Here is a 17,461-nt window from a genome sequence, read left to right as displayed (position 1 = left end):
TTGGTCTTCCCAATGGTGAAAATCCTCTATTGCCTGGCCATAATTCTCTCTGAATATGGGCTCCAGCAGAGCTCCCAAGGGGAGCAATTCAGGTGCCTGAACACAGATGTGCAGTGCCATGATATAATAGATTATTTAGGCTGGCCAGGATACCTGCACCAGGCTGACAGATGTGATGTAACAGCTTTGGAAGACACACACCTTTCAGAGGGGCAGCCAGAGCCCAGGCAGGCTGTAATATAATCCTGAAAAGACCTCTGCTAACTTCAGACACCTGAGTCATTCTTGCAGCCTGTCCAGGTGACACCATGCTATCAGAGGGGCAGATTGCTTCTGTGCTCATCAGCTGAATGGATGAGTTTGCTCTGTGCATTATCAAGGGTCAAAAAAGGATCATTACGTGATAGTATAGACACTAGAGTGCCGGTTCCTATACCGATATTCCCACTTTTGTAAGGACAAACATCAGCATGTTTATATTATAACCCTTTTGCCTACAGGTAACTACTCTATATCTTATACATGTCTGGACACATCAGATTTTCCAATCCCTTTGTCAACTAAATCTACTGGCCTATGGGTTAAACTCTTCAGAGGAGAAAGAAAAGCTTTGTTCCTTGAATGGTTTTGACTTCAGGATTCTTTCTAATCTTCATTTAGTGAAAACTCTAGCATTACACACTTTCTTTGTGTGCAAGATAGATTTCTCATTAGAAAAGTTTGGCTGGACCAAGACTTCTAAACCTGCTTCACATGCCAAGCTAATATGTCTTCACACATCTGCATCCCATCTTCTGTCAGGGACACCTCAGGAGCTCAGTGGCAGCGACAAGCAAAATAGCTGCAGGTCTGACCAAAGGTCCAGCTCTCTGTCTCAGACCACAAAGAGTAAGCAGATACCTGGGAAATGCTTGGGTAAACTTTGCCCAGGGAAGTACCATTGCTGGAATGTGGAGGCTGAGGAGCCAGCACACACGAAGTGGAGACCAGACATCTCCTTGGGGCTGTGGGAGCAGTGAGGAAGCAGGAAGGATAAAAGCAGGAAAGCAGCTGCCATACAGAGAGCACAAGCGGAGATGGTGCCCTGTTTAACCTGGTTTCCATTACCTGCCTTGTCTGAATAAGAGTAAGTTTCCTTAATTGCAAGAACATTATCTCTGCAAGGGATTGGGTTGGATAGTCTGGCTTTTGTTTCTGCCCTTCATTTGTATGCCTGGGATGCTGGCGAGACAAAATGCTGCATAAATGCATGGGTAAATACACAGCAGTGTAGCAGTCAAACTCAATGGGACCACAGCACCATCCCTCCTGCGCTCCCAGGACTCTGCTCCAGATTACAGATGTTGCGGGTTTGTGCCGACTCCTGTAAGCATCTGGCCACTTTCTGTCCCTACTGCACAGCTCCCTTTCACGAAATTTAAACCTCAGACTGAAAATGGGCATAGTAATACATCCTGGAAGGGAGATGTGTGTGGAGATATGCTAACTGCTGATGGATAAAGTCCCAAAAGGTGGCACACACTCCTCCTAGACCCGATCAAACTGCCATTCATTAAAAACAGCTTTTTGCTTGCATCCCTCTGCAAGCAGCTCTTAACAACCCACTATCCTGCTTTTTGTATAAATCTGTTGCTAAAAATAACATGTATTATGGTTTTAAAGTCAGTTTTTTTGACATCTTGCTTTCTATATGTGTATCAATATAACATAAAAGCTACAGAAAAACAAAGTAATCCCGATATTGCTGAAACATATACTTAACCCATCCAAACTGACATCCCAAATCTTATCTCAAGGAAAAAATAAGCAGCTCAAAACATGAAAAACCCTCAAGAACTCTTTTAAGGAAGAAAAATTGACATGTCAAGTACAGTGCTACTATTCTGCAATGCTGTTTTAATCCAGTTATGCAACTAGAACTGAGTAATTAAAGTCACCACAAAGCCTCCTCCAGCTTTGCACTGGATTCATTATTCCCCATTTCAAAATATAATCGCTTAAGCTGAAGTAACCACAATATTATTGTCACAGCTCTGTGCTGCTGCAGCTAGATAACATACCTTTATTATTTCTCAAGCAATATAGCTGAAGGCAGATTCTTGCAGCAGAACAGCTTGAATGCCATACCACGATTACAGGACAACCTTTGGGACTGAGAATTGCCTTGGGTTTCAAGATTTTATATAAATAAATGCTCTTTCTTGAAAAACAAACAGTTAATTTCATCAGTATTTTAACCCTATTGACTGAAGGCATTTTTCCTTCAAACCTTATTTTCCATTCTGAGATTTCTTGTTATCTTTTTATCACCTCATTTTGTTCAAAGGTTTTATAACAATTCCAACCAGGTCCCCTTCAGAATGTTTGGCTTATCCTAGAGGCAGAATATAGGTGGACTAGTCTAATGCCTGAGAAGAGAAAGGCCTGGCACACCCAACAAACTGGGGTTTCCAGGGAACTGAAATGAATCCCACACAACCCAGGAAGGATACAAGAATTTCAAAGGCTGGCTTCAGGACATACCCCATGGCAGAGATCTAAGCTTCTTGTGCATGTGGTGATGAAAACCAAGATGGTTAAATACCAAGGAGCCTTGGTGAGATGATTTTTCTATAACAGATGTGCACCTTATTCTACCTGATTAAAAAAAAAAAAAAAGATACAGTAGCTAGGTGCTAAAGCCTCCGGTATCCCTATTGACTAGCCATTTACAGGCTGCTGGTTTTCAGAAGTTTCTCAGTTCCTATATTTTTGGGAACTTTTTTGGAAATGGAAAAAGTTACCTGCCTGAAAGGCCATCCCACCTGGGAACTTGGGAGCACACCAGAAGAAGAAGAAAAAGATGGAAATCCACACCTACTTTAATATAGGAAAACTGAAAATTTAGACTTTTCATAAGCAACAGGAGGCCCATGATATTCTCCTCCATGCCAGGAGGCATGTTCACCTGTTCTTATGGCACCCATTAGTTTAGGTCTATGGTCACTCTGATTTGACACAGCATCACACTTGAAAACATCAGGCTTGTTTTGGCTAAGAAACAAAAACTTACCCAAGGCATAGAAATTTCTGCCCAAACACTAAAATTTCACCAAAATCCTAGTGCTGAAAAGACTATCATATACCAGAGAGTGTTGAGCAGAAGTAATAGTAGGCTGCACTGCCAACTCCTGTAAAGCAGAAAAAAGGAGCTGGGAGTTTGCCTCTTACTATCAGCTACCATATATCTTTTTTTTTAGCAGCATGGGGTGATTTTGATCTGTGTTCTTCATACTTATAGCTCTGATAAAGAAAACGAATGCTCTTTCATGTAGCTTTAAAAAGTGGTTTGACTTACCTCTAAATTTTCTACAGAAATTAACTACTCTAGAAGGATGAAGTCAGGTTAAATCTTGATTTTTTTTTTTTTTTTTTTTTTTTTTTTTTTTTTTTTACAAACTGTGAGGATCACCACATTACAGGATTCTTATTTTAGAATTTATTAATGCCTAGCATGCAATAGATCACTACCAGCTGCTTCAGTTCTCTAGATGTGATTTCCTAATCGCCATTCCCTAGCAAAAGTCTTATGGCTTGGGACTCAAAAGCATAAAAGTGCCAGATCTCACCCAGTCTATGGAGAAGGGGTTAAACTGTATTTCTTGCAATGTCAAACAGGTTCTAGCCACTGGTTGACAAGAAGTCCACATTTTGAATTGCACAAAGAATGTTATTTTGTGTGGGACTGTGGAGGGAGGCTGCTTGCTTTGAGGCCAAAATTTGGTCAAAGGAATTATAGTGACTACAAGTATAGGCACACTAAACTGTGTGTACCTTACTACTATGATAAAGTGAAGGTTATCATTATTTTTTAAACCCTTGTGTTGTTATTTATAGGTGTTTTGTTGTGCTTACGTGATCTTTTAAGGTAATGACCTATGTACTGGACTGCTAAAAGCACCTGGGTTCAAACACCTCCAACAGCAAAACAGTGATTTCATTTTTAATACAGACCAGGTAAAAGACTGGTTTACAACACAAGTTCTTAAAGAGTTGCATCAGCCATAATGATGGGACAGTGAAGCACCATGCATGTTTTGAAAAGCCTGATGAGGAGCAGGAAATTCTCAATTTGGCTTTGAGAAGGAAACCTGTCACAGGGTACATAACCCATCCAAGTATCATGGAGCTCCTCCCTCAGTCCTGGTTTGAGCCACCAGAACATCTGATCCTCTGATGAATATGGACAAGTCTGAGCTTGGCTTAACAGTGACACTAGCTGCTTGTGTCTGTATAAGCTGTAGATTTATACTGCGTCATGTGCATATACCAGGGCTTTCCACTAGTGGCAAATTAAAAGCTTCAGTGTGAGCCAGTAAGAGATTTTTTTTTTTTTCACCTGTTGTTTGGTGGGGTGCTGAGGTTTGGACTGAACAGATTTGTTTTCATAAAAAGGTCTGAGTTCTGGAGAAATCACAGTTCTGTGTAAAAACATGAATGCCCAGTCCCCAAAATACTGAGGCTGAAGTAGCAATATTCAGTTTACAGTACTCTACCACAACATCATTGAGACGATAGAGTTCATGTTTTTTCCATTACAGACCACTACTCAACTTTGGGGGGAAATCTGTGGTATTATTGTGAGACTCAGTTTGTAGAAGGACCTCAGCTATTCTAGAAGGAGCAATATTCAGTTTCACACTCCCTGGTGAACTGCAATATCATTTCCAAAGAGAAGTATTTAAAATAAGAATAATTAAAAACCTGAATCATTGAAATCAATTCTTTGAATGGTGGTATTTGGGTTCAATTTGAAAAATCTAAAGCCTTTCAAAGAAAGTAGTGATCAATTCAAGAAGCGTTATAACATGTTAGAGCAGAGGTCTACCTTGCTCCATTACCTTATCTCTGGCAGTAGCCAATACTGGGTACTTGAGGCAAACACTGATTCCTCCCAAGGATACTCTCTAATCCTCCAGCAATTTGCAGCTCAGAGTTCCTGACACACAGGAAAAGTGATTGAAAAAAAAAAAAAAACCCTCTGAATTTTTACTTCTGGGAATTTGTGCAGCCACTTTTGTAACCTTGTGAAGTTTTAGTATCTACAATATGCTGTAACAAGGAACACCATAGCTTGATTACCCATTGTGTGAAAAAACACCTCCTCCTTGTTCATTTTCAGTGTAACCTCCAATAATTATGTACCTACTAAACATAATTTTATTTTTGCTTATGTATGGTCAAGTGAAAGCTGAAATAAAATACGCTATCACATCTACTATCATTATCACAGTAGTTAAATGAACCTAGTATAGCAATACCCCCATGAGATAGCAGGAGTACAACAGTTATCTGCATTGGCATTTCAGTTTGCACCACTAGTGCACTTCTGACGTTAATCTCCTGGTTGTCTCCACCTACTAGGCTTTGGTTTATACTGTGGAGAGGTCATTGAGTAACAACTAGATTCACTCCGGATGAAACTAAATCAAGATGCATACCAACAGGGTTCCTAATGTGCTCCAGCCTCATGGACATTCAGTACTACAGATCAGACCAGACTTTTTTCAGAAAAAACTCAACATATAGGGTTTATTTGTGGAGGATGAACATGAACTCCTTACCTTCAATTGTTTCAGTCTCCAGATCTGATCCTTTTACGCCTCACTACTTGGTAGTGTAGACAAAGCCTCCATGATTTGCTCAAGGCCATAGAGAACATCAAGGGCAGATAAAGCTCAGCCCTCCTGAGCTGCTTCTTACCTCTTTCAAGACATATAACACAATTAAGTGTGCAGTTATAACCTCCTGTATCCAAACATCTTGGGCTACATATAGCTGCATATCAGCATGCACATCTGATTGTCACCAGCTGCAGTCAGACAAGATGCCTCCTCCATCACAAGGACCTGTCCCTCTCATCTTTCCTTCCCACAGAAAAGTGCTTTTATTTCCACCAATGAGCCCCACAGTGACCTGAGACAATTCGAACTACTGGCTTCTGAGAAACCAACTTAGCCATGGATGATGACATAACTTGACTAATAATAGATCAGCAGTGCAAATAATGCAAGGCCAGAAATAATACAAGGCCAGAAATAATACAGCATGGTGCTTGCAGTCTCTGTGCTGAGAGGCCAAGTGGGCAGCATTACTCTTCAAATGAGGTTTATTGCCGGTGAGCTGAAGGTGAAGAGTCTGCAAGTCATTCCATCAGCAGACTTTCTTCCATTATTTAACAAGTGATTATTTGCTCTGCTGTCTAGGTGACTTGCAGGTAGTTGAATCATGTTGCCATGGCATCTTATAGGGTATCAGCATTTTTATTCCTCAGTCCCAGTTGAAATGCCAATATCATTTGACAATTTGCTCCAAGTTTTATATATGTAATCTCTGGTTTAAATTTAAGTGGGAAAGTACAACACTACTTTCTACCAAGTCCAATATATTTTATTTCCATGTTTTAGTCAGGAAAGCATGGAATTTAGAACAAAAAAAAAAAGCCTTTCTGTAAATACCTTAGCACATACATACTTACTTGTTATACAGCCAGATTTTGAGAAGATAAAGATTAGATTAAAAAAATATTAACATACCGAAATATGACACATAGCTAATCTGTCTTGACTTTTATGACAATTTCACTAGGCATCTGCAGATCTTCAGAAACCTAACCATGTGGAAAATTGTTTCAGATCCACAGAGGCTATCACATATTTGTTTTTGTGGGTTTTTTTTCCCCCAAGACTTTCCTTTTTGATAAATAAAAAAAGGTTAATAATAAGGTTAATGTGTTATAGAAGGTCTCATGCATTAGCATTATGAAGAATCAAACAAAATGAAAACAAGGTGGGGAGAGAGAGACACAGAGAAAGAGATTCAGTCATTAATGAAATTCTGTGGTCAAAACTAATGACAATGCTCCATTGACTTCAAGGAAGGAAACTCAGGCCATGAACTGCAATTGGAAGAAGAGAATAAAAGCATATTGTCTGGACAAGACATATGCGCAGAGTAGGTTCAGAGACAGGTCCTACTCAGTTATTTTAGCATGTTGCATTTATGACCCAAACTCAGGGCTGCAATTACCTGAGTGCTCCTTATTTGAACACGAATTAAGTTTCATATAACATTTACTAGCTGCAGAACAGAGCAGTGCTTGTTTTTATCTACATGGTGGCTTACATGATATTGCAAAGAAATACCAAAGAGTGTGGTGGGTACTGAAGAGCCATAAGGGCAAGTAGCAAGAAGACTTGGTTATGCAATTAGAGTTGCAAAGGAAATTAAATAAGCAGAACAAGATTTCCAGGTGGATATTTAGCTGGTAAACAGGCTATAATATATCTGCTCTCACAACCTCCTTCAAAAAATATCTGATATAAACTCTTTAACATACTGCAAATAATTACATGCTTGAATTTCCTTTAATCTCACATGTGTGGGACTTAAAACTTTGAGTGAAGCACCTGTGGTTTGAAGTTGATTTGTTAAATTTTTTTTTATCTGATAGTCCCCAACCCAGCATTGTAAATTAGTCATGGCTAATTTGGTTATAACTATGTTTTATCTCTACGTTTTGTTATGACATCCTCTCTCTCAGAATGAGCACTGCCCTCACTGCATTTACCTCATCTGTGTTACTTTTCCAAACATTCACGATCAGGAGCAGAAGTGAACCCTGTTACCTTAACCTTAGCTGTGAGCACAGGGAACCATTCACACTTTTAGCCATTTTCCATCCACTATTAACAAAGACAGGAAAACAAGCATTTTTAACTCTTTTTCCCTGTCAAATCAAGCCAGCAGCCTCCTTCCCAGTCTGGGGATCTGTCAGTACACTATGATTATTTTTTTCAGACTCCTCTTTTTGACCAAAGTCCTCAAATTCCAATCAAATGGAGCAGAACAGAGTGATTTAGAGTTTTGCATTTAAACCTCCCAACAGTTCCCATAAAGAGTCCCTGATTTTGAAGTTAATTCAGTTCAAAAGCCTCTTTAAGAAGATTCAGTTACAGACCCTTGCTGGCCCTCTGGTAAGATTCACGGAGCAACAAATATTGTTGATAGAATGTAATTCTTTCAAAGACAGTTCCATCTGAAAATGCATTGATGTTCTCTATTAATGGCATACTGTTGACGTGGTTTCCTCCATTATTCCATTAATTATATTTTATTTTTGTAAAATGTTTCTATGTATATTTTAGATGTAAATTTACACACACAGAAAACCAAACATGCAAGTTAATGGAGACCAATAGAGAATGATTTAAAAGAAGACAGTTGTTTCATTCCTGTTTCATCAGTAAGTCATACTGAACCATAATCTCCACATGCTTCCTGTGAACGGGGGGAAAAAAAAATTTAATTCTGCTTTTTCATACATAACAGAAAAATAAGAGCATTTAAACTTCCTAGCCTGCTGCAACTAGTTCCTACTGATAGATCCCCAATGATGGATCCCATGAGACTATCAGAGGTACTTCATAGAGAGGTCTCCCTGGGCACACCTGTTGGCAGACTGGGAGGTCTCATTTTTTTTCTGGTAAGAATTAGCCAAATGATAGCACTTCACATGCATATACTGCAGTTTGTGGTCTATAAATAACTTGTTACCTGATTTACATCCAGGTAGCTATCAAGCACTCTTCTCTCATCTGAACAGTTACACTGATATTATCTGGCAGCCACTCAACCATCTAGATATGAGCCCATTGGGCTGAAATTATTTTAATCAGATGAAAAAGGGAAAAGCTAGACAAACTTTCCATTCTCCCCAGCTCCTCGTTCAATCTTTCTTTCTGCCTCCATTGTTCTCCCATTTTGGTCAGTTCTTGGTCGAGCATTGTCAGTTTCTTTGCCCAGTCACCTCCTGCTGTGCATTTTCCATCTTCTAGCTGAACAAGGTAATACTGAACAGTCTTCTCCAGATTTGCTTAATTGCTTATAGACACCTTTCTCTACCGATAAGCATCTGCTTTTGCTTGTCCTCTCCGAGGAGAAGAGTGACATGACAAAACTTTTTTTGTCCACACAATTCTGTATTTTCCTGTTATCTCTGTTAAATTAAACCTCATTTCCCTTTTACAGTGGCTCATCAACAAATAGTTATGAAAGCCTATCATCATGAAGCTGTCCTGGCCTTTTTTCAGCTGAATTCATCAGTGAAATTGCTGTTGACACCAGTGACTGGATCCAGCCCCACAGGAATAAAGCCAGTTCTTGCCCATGGTGGGCAAAGAAGGGCACCATCAGTTCAGAGACAGCCATACCAGCTGTGCCTGCCCTGTACCCCCACACTAGGGTAGGTCCCAGGAGGTCCAGTGCCTTAGGGTGCCCTGGACCTGGCACTGGGATGGGATTCAGATGCTGAAATCCAGGCAATTAGTGAAAGCCTAGATGTCTCCCAGTCAACACACTCTCCAAGAAGGGTATGGGCCTCCTGGAAGTCCTCTGTTGCACGGAGTCAAGCTGCACACAGATGTCTTTCACACCCTGAAGCACCCTGGGCACTAGAAGCCCATGGTTAAGCAATTGAATCCCAGCCCTCAGGTCCTTGCTGACAGTGGTATTTCTGACTGACCATCCACCTTCACAACATGTGGTCTTGGAGCCACATGAAAGGGAGCAGGACAAGTTCAAACAAGACTTTTTGCTTACCAGTCTGCCTGGGGTCATTGTGGCAGGACTGGCTGGTCTAGCTAGAGGCCATAGGATGCTAATGGACAGGGACTGGTATTTTGGGGAGAAGCCTTGCAGCTGGGCACCATGACCTGCTAACTCGTCAAATTCACTGGAGACCCCAGGCTACTCCTTACAGATTAACAGCCTTGTCTCACTTTTACTTCAGCATTTCAGGTAGACCTGCACCTCCATCAGTAGGTGTCTTCAGACTGAAGAGAGATGGCTGTGCCAGGAAGCCACTGTTTCCTTACGAGATGGCTTGACATTGTGGTCACTGGTCTCCCAGGCTGCTACTGCCTCTTCTCCCTCCTGCCTACATGCTCAACCAGCTGGCTCTGCTGCTTGGGTAGCCTTTTCTTCCCACTCACTCACCAAGAAAATGCTACCTCTTGCACCCCAAAAGTGGTTATTTATGTAATTTTAAAAACTTCAGTCAGTTCAAGGAAAGAGGGCTTCGGGGACCAAGACCTGCAGGTGGGAGCACAACACTACAGCACATTGAGCCCTCAGGCTGGCTTTGCAGGATAAAACTGTCTCTTCATGGCCCTCCCAGCTCAGGATGTCCCACTGCAGACTACAGGAATGGACAAAACCCACCCCGTTAGCACATGGTGATGAGGACCCCTCAGCAACATAGGTGCCAAGCTGGATCTCTGCACAGAGCTGGGACTGCAGAAGACACTTTTCTTTTTGGCCTTCCCAATCACCATTGCCACCTTGCAGTGGTCTCAACCAGCCTTCCCACTGTTTCTGTGAAGTTTCTCAGTTAAGAATTTAAAAATATTTCCATAAACTGCCTTAACAGTTTTATATACTAAAGCTACCTATTAAGATAAGCCAATTAATAACATTTTATTGTTCTTCCATGGTCTCTCTGACACCCAAGGGTTCAGTAGAACTCACATTTATTAACAAAACATGAACATGTTTTCAGGTACCCACCTACACATAGATAGAAGAAATGAGTAAGACATGATATGAAGAGGTGAAACACTTGCTTTACACCTAGGGGAGAGATGGGTTTACCAGGCAGTGGCAGAATAATGGTGGGTGCCTGACAAAGCATGAACTTTTCATTAACTTAAGTGGACATCAATTTAGCCTTTTTAGTATTATTGCCAGGAGATGAAATAGAAGTCAAAAGGTCCTGACCCCAGTGCAGTTGTGGAGAGTAATTGGATGATATTGCTTTAGATACCTCAGGAACCTCCCACTGGGCCTCCTTGGCTTGCACTGGGGAAGCCATCTAGACCTGTGCCCCACCAGCCAAGCAAATAGGAAGCCAGTTCTGGTACAACAAGCACAGTCAGTTGAAAACGAGGAGAGCCAGTGTGGTCTCCCTGTATGCCTGGTGTTGTGTAGACAGCAAAGACACAATAAGCCCTTCCACCCATGACAATCATGTTTCTCCTCTTCACAGGCTCACAGAGCTCCCCCTCAGTTGCTGCTGGAGTCCCCTGGCTCTGAACAGTGCACAACCATCCATCCAGCTCTGCCCAGTGCTTCCCAGCTGGGAGATCAGCTCTGTTGGCTCTTATTTTTCTTCCCCCTTGCTTCAATAGAAGGGTTTTCTCCATTTTGCTGTAACAGAACTACCACAGAAAAGAGGCTGAATCAGATGTTTCCCAGTCTGTCTTGCAAACCCACTGCTTCCATGTTGCAGAGAAGAGGGGATGCTGAGTTTTGCTGCAGAGGTGTCAGGGAGACCCTACTGATCAAACTACTCTTCAAACTGCTCATTCTTCCTCCTGTCTCCCTACAGAAAAGCTGCAACAGAGAAGGCCTCTAGACCAAGTACAAGGCCATCACAGAAGAGTGGATCTCCAGATCTGACCTCAAACAACCCCTTGTGCCTGGTCAGAGTCCTTCTGCCACTGCCTGGTAAACCCATCTCTCCCCTAGGTGTAAAGATCTGTTTTAGCTCCTCTCTAACCCTGTCTCAGTAAACTGTTCATCTGCAGATTTGGAAAATTTTGTGGGTTTAGGAAAAAAAAAAAAAAAAATCTCATTTTGTCAATTCCCTTCAATGAGAGCAATCTTCTAGCCACCCAAGTCAACCATCTGTGTTTGGCCAGGCATCAAAAACAAAGTCAAGCCTGAACCACCAATTATTTCAGTCTAACCTTCACCTAGGAAGAGCTCAGCTAAGCCCACATGTTTTCAGACTGCATTAAGCCTGCTTCTTGGCTTGCCAATGTAGATGCTTTGCTGCATCTATCTGCCAGTCTCATCCACACAACCTTCTTCACCAGGTCTCTATCCAACATGGAGCCAGAAGCTTTACAAACATGTTGGCTTATGGGAGCAGAAGATCTCATTTCAGTTTGACACAACATTAGCAGCTGAAATACTCTTTCCATGTTCCTAGGTGTTCCATGTCTGAGCAGCTTAAGGAAGGAGAGGTGGAATAATGAAGGGAGCAGGTGTGAAGCTCACTCAGGGTAGGGGTAAGAAGGAGTTATAATTATGAACACTTATAAAGACATCAGCAGCCAAAGTTACATGAGTTGGAGGGAACAGAGTTGCCTCCACGAGTTGAAGAAATGTCACTGAAATAAGTCTCACACATGTAATTCAAAACAAAATGAAACTCACTGTTACTAAAGAAAGCAAAGTTTACCATGACCCATGAATGGATGGGGTCTGATTTAAAAAAAAAAAAAAAAAAAAAAAAAAAGAAATTGAATGGCTGCAAATGAGGTCTCTAGTCCATAAGAGATGAATTATATCATAAGTTAAAGGCTACAGAGTCCATTTTTCCTTTTGTTTTGTGCAGTTATTTTACAAAGTACTTTGTCCTCTGTTGATACTACAGGTAACCTGATGCTTCCTGGTAGAGCTGGACAAATGATCACCAGCTCAATATGGACAAATGTTCAGAAATTTTTCCACTTTGGACAGGAAAAAACATTATTTTCTAATTTCTAAATACTAGACAGCTGGCCACAGTTAAAGTACTGTCTAGTACTTTCTGGTTAGCCTTAGTTAAACACTTATTTGTAATTTTCAAAACCTAAACTGTAGTTACAGAGTTATGATGGTATCCATTACATTGGTGCTTTTTTATCATTATTACAACTCCTGCCCAAAATGTTGGCAGTAATAGGACAAGTCAGTAGCATGTAATTTAACTTACCTCACATCCAGAGTTGAGGGTGGTCCCTCTGCTCAGGGCCGAGGTCACTGATGGGGCAGGTTCAGAGAAAGCTGCTCTTGCCTTTGCTGGGGTCAGCCTAACTAGAGAAACCTGGAAGCCTTTCTCTTTTATCAGCTCTCCCCCACCATCACTGCATGACCTGCACCAGATCTCACTCATGTGAGAATCATCAGCTAATTGCAAATCAAAATTGCTAATCACCATCTTGGGAACCAACCTGCGAAGGTCACCCAGTCAGAAATGCCAAGCTAAGATATTTATCACATATGGTGTCAGATATGGTACAAGACCTTTTCTTTCATTTGATTTTTTATTTCCCGTTATATTATATTCCCATCAGAGCAATACCAATGCCAGACTTAAGCTAGGTGTGATCATAAAATAACAGTGCTTTGCCCTCATCGGACCTCAAGCATCGGGCATACAATTAAATCCCGCATCAATCATCATGCACTGGCTGGTGACCTGCTCCCTTTGCTGCAGAGTGGAAGACCTCTAGTAGCCCAGTTGTCACGGGGGAGCAGTTGGGAACGAGTCATGCCTCTAGTCTCCTTGCTCAGTGGAAGTTAGGAGGTTACTAATGCCACTAGCAGATGTGTAACTGAAGGCATTAAGGGGCCGGGTATGATATACCCAGTTACCAGAATAGCATCAAACAGCCTAGATCCTTAATCCTCACTTTTTATCACTACCAAACATAATTTCAGCATGAGCTGGTGCATTTCTCAAGGCTATAATCATAAAACTTCCAAATTGTTCACAATTACCTACATGTCATTTAATAACCAAACTAGGTTAATTAAACTTAATCTAGTTCAGTTATTAACATAGTTTGAGGAAAGAGCCTTTCTCTTGCTTCTGGACCCCAATTCCTCCAGGAAGTGACCAGCACTGGTTGCAGAATGGGAGGGAATGTCTCACCTTGCTGTTGTTCAAAATCTCAGGTCTTCTGATGGGACAAGCCAGCTCTGTCAGTTGCCTTTTAGCACAAGCAGACCCTGATTGTCTTCTGTCACACCAAGAACCTGACTGTAGCATGAGTTTGTGGAAAGGCCATGACATGTTGTGGCATGTGGGAACATGCTATCAGTAAGACAAAGGAACTAGTGTGGGGAATCTAGGTCTGCAAGTGGTTCTAACTCTGTGAGGTGGCTCCCCAAATCCCTGGCCCAGTGGCCCTTGCTGCAAGAAGCTTGCACAGAGCGTGGCAGGTCCCTCAAATGGCCATGCAGGCCTGAAGGACAGCAACAGATACCAACCAGTTCTCTCATGTGCAGCACACACTGAGAAACCCTCAGAAAAAACAGATCTGGAAGCAGAAGGGAGAAAGTATTCTTATATCTTGTGCTTGCATTGCTTCTCTGCATTAGCCACGGTCAGCAGGGATTTAACCTGGATCCTCTGACCCAATGTAGATGGAGCATGATTGATTCACATATTCTGTTTGCCACAGATGCAGGAAGCTCAGTGACCCGCTGTGTGGCCTGTCTTCCTATAGAGAGTGACAAAGTACCATCCCAAATGGGAAAATCTTACAGAAAAGGGCTTTTGAATCTTCTGTCTGTATTGCCTCATGCTTCACATTTGCTATTGCACCTTGAAGTGATGGGGTACATGGATTTAATTGTAAAAGATAAATTTAAAAGAGAGTGGCCATAAGCTGTCCTGTGCAGGTGTCCACCCTGGCATAGTCTAGATTTGAAACAGAGTGTCATGGTAAAATGTTTGGGGTACGAAAGCACAGTGTGCCTCTGTCTGTCTGCAGTGACCTCAGGATAGGCTTTCTTTCTGCAGCCCTTCAAGATTTCTCTTCTGGGTCTGGTGGACATGTTTACCTTTGATTGCTCAGTTACAAGTAAACACTCAGTGATAGAAGGAAAGAGAAATATGGATGGGGTAGTGAAAATAAGGAGAGGGGGAAGAGAATCCAATAAAGAGGAGAGGGAAAAAAAAAAAAAAAAGAAAAAAAGAGATGAAATAGGATAAGGTGAAAGCAAAAAAAAAGGGGCTCATTGCAGAACAGATAGCACATTCTTAGCCACAACAGGAATGAAAAATCTTTCATCAGATCAATGATTTTGGAGACTTGGTGGGTGTACTTTATGTCTCTCTTGTCTAGTAGCAGCAATTTCCACACAGCCTCACACCTCCTGCGCTCACCACAGGCAGCAGGGAACAAAGACGCTCAGAGAGCAGCAGTGATGTTGGGAAGGGCTTTGGCATTCCTTGCTGCTGCAGAGCGGGGAGGACCCTTCAGCCTCAGACCAGACGGGTAATTTGAGGGAAGGGCGTCCTCCACAGGCACGCGGGGCTGCCCAGGGAGCCTCAGCCGTGATGGGCAGACACTGAGGTGCACCAAGGGCAGGCGAGGGTGTGGAGCTGCCTGCGGGCAGGTGGGAAACCTCAGCCAAACTCAAGACCCTAATATCTAAGTCAAATTCTGGTCCCTTTTTCTTTACTTAGGAGAAATGGTATTTGTTAACTAATGGCTAAGCGCATGCTGGCCAGCCAGAAGTGGCTCTGGCGTTTGTTTCAAAATTGTGCTTGCTGTAGACTTAGCCAAGAGAGAACAATCAAGTGCTATTTTCGAGGGTGACTGACTCCAAGCCCAAGGAATGAGCATCCCTGGCAGACCTCAGCTGACATCTTTTAAAGAGCTAGCAAAAATCCAAGTTTAGGGAAGAGAAAGATTTTTTTTTCCTTTCAGAGAGAATGGCCTTTTCCACAAATCAAAGTGATCTATTTAATTAGTTCTGACTGGGTGTTAAATCTACTAAAAAACAAAATTGAAGCAGCAGGCAGTGGAGCCAAATTCAAACCTTGCTACAGAAAACAAATACTTTTCAAATGAGAAGACATAACAAGACAGTAGGTGTGCCCACAATAGAAAAAAAATGCAGGATGCTTTTATAAGCAGATTTTGATTTTCCCAAAAAGAAAAAAGAAAATATTAAGGAGCACATTTATTTGATTCTACTGAATTCCCACAGCCTTCTCTTAAATTCTGCTCGGAATTACCTTGGATTCATTTTGATCCCCCACAAAAATAAGTTGCTCTGCTGTCTACAGCATTGTTTGCTTATTTTTAGGTGCACCAAATCCTCATGCAAAAAATAGATAAAAGCGTAGTTTCCCACTGTGTGCATGTTTTTCTTGCTATTCTTTCAAATAGTATCCTTACAATTTATGAGCAAAAAAAGTTAAATGAAACAGATGTGGCGGGGGGGAGGGGGAGAGAAACCAAACAATTTTCTATATTCACTCGTAATTTTGTACTGATTTAATACAGCACATGAATCGTATATGAAAGACAAAACAATTTTCCAGGCTCTTTATAATCTCATTAAGACAAAATGTAGACAGGGCACTTGCTGCACGTAAGCTGACATCCCTCGGTCATTCAGCCGTTTCTGTAGAGCCGGGCCACATCTGCCTCGTGGTTGCCTTCAAAGGGCCGAATGTAATTTTAGGGCTGTATAAATGTAGGAGTAGTTACATTTATACAGTCCTATAATTATATTTGGCCCTTTGAAGGTAACTGCGAGGCTGATGCGACCCCCAGTGAAAATGAGTTTGACACCCCTGCTTTAGAGGAAAAGTGAGTAATATTTTACATTCACAAAAGCTCTCTGAAATAAGTCACAGAGACGTGACATAAGGGGAATTACTTCAGAGAGGATGTGGAGGAATCTGTGGTCAGGTAATCTGTGCAAAGAGAACTGATCCTCTAACTTCTGTGAAGGACTACCTACCTACCTGGGAAAGCCCAACCCACAGACACCATCCCTGGGGTGAGTTTCTTGTCCAGTTGCATCAGTGATCTTGCTGCTGTCAAGAGAGGGAGACTTGGGAGACCAGCTGTCAAACTCAGATGAGTAAGTTAAAGGCAATACAGTCACGGCATGAACATCTTCTCCATCCCAGCAGGTGTGAATTGCTCCTCAGGCATCAGGATTTCTTGTTCTAAAGAGCCTACTTAGCAAACTACACCTCATACATGTATATACACAATTTTCTGTGCAATACAGATTAGCACCACCACAGAATACAGAAAAGTTGTGTGTCAGCATCCCTGGAAAAACTTATAATGAAATACTAAATCCAAGCTGCTGAAATATCTCAAGATGATCGCTAGAGGCTATTGTTCACAGCCAGTGTTCCTAAGAGCCCAAGCTCTTATTTTTTTCTGCCACAGCTGGCACCTATTTTCTGCATAAATAAGATTTTCACAAACAGACCAAAAATACAAACATTCACTTAAAAAAGTAAAGGTAGCATGATCGCACTGGCTGATGAACAGAGCATATTCTCTTGTGCTCAGTGAAACAAATATCTTCCAACAACTGATCCTGAAAGGAGTTGTCTTCACAGGGGTACCTGCCTACCAGCAGATAGAAGGGAACCAGTCTTTAATTAGTGGCTTTGCGCCACTCTTCAGAATTAGATATTAAATAACAATTGCATTCACTTCAGTTACCAGTAAGACTGTTTTTGGCTGGCTCAAAATGTGGGTTGCCATCCACATCCACATGCTAATTGAACTGCAGATCATTGCAGAGTTACTGTATTTAACCTGGAAACTGCCTCTGTTTTAATTCCTTTATATTGGCATAGGTGTGAGAACACAATTGCATTGAACCT

Source organism: Columba livia, chromosome 1 (genome assembly GCF_036013475.1).
Source record: "Columba livia isolate bColLiv1 breed racing homer chromosome 1, bColLiv1.pat.W.v2, whole genome shotgun sequence".
NCBI lineage: Eukaryota > Metazoa > Chordata > Aves > Columbiformes > Columbidae > Columba > Columba livia.
Note: the sequence above shows the minus strand (reverse complement) of the source record.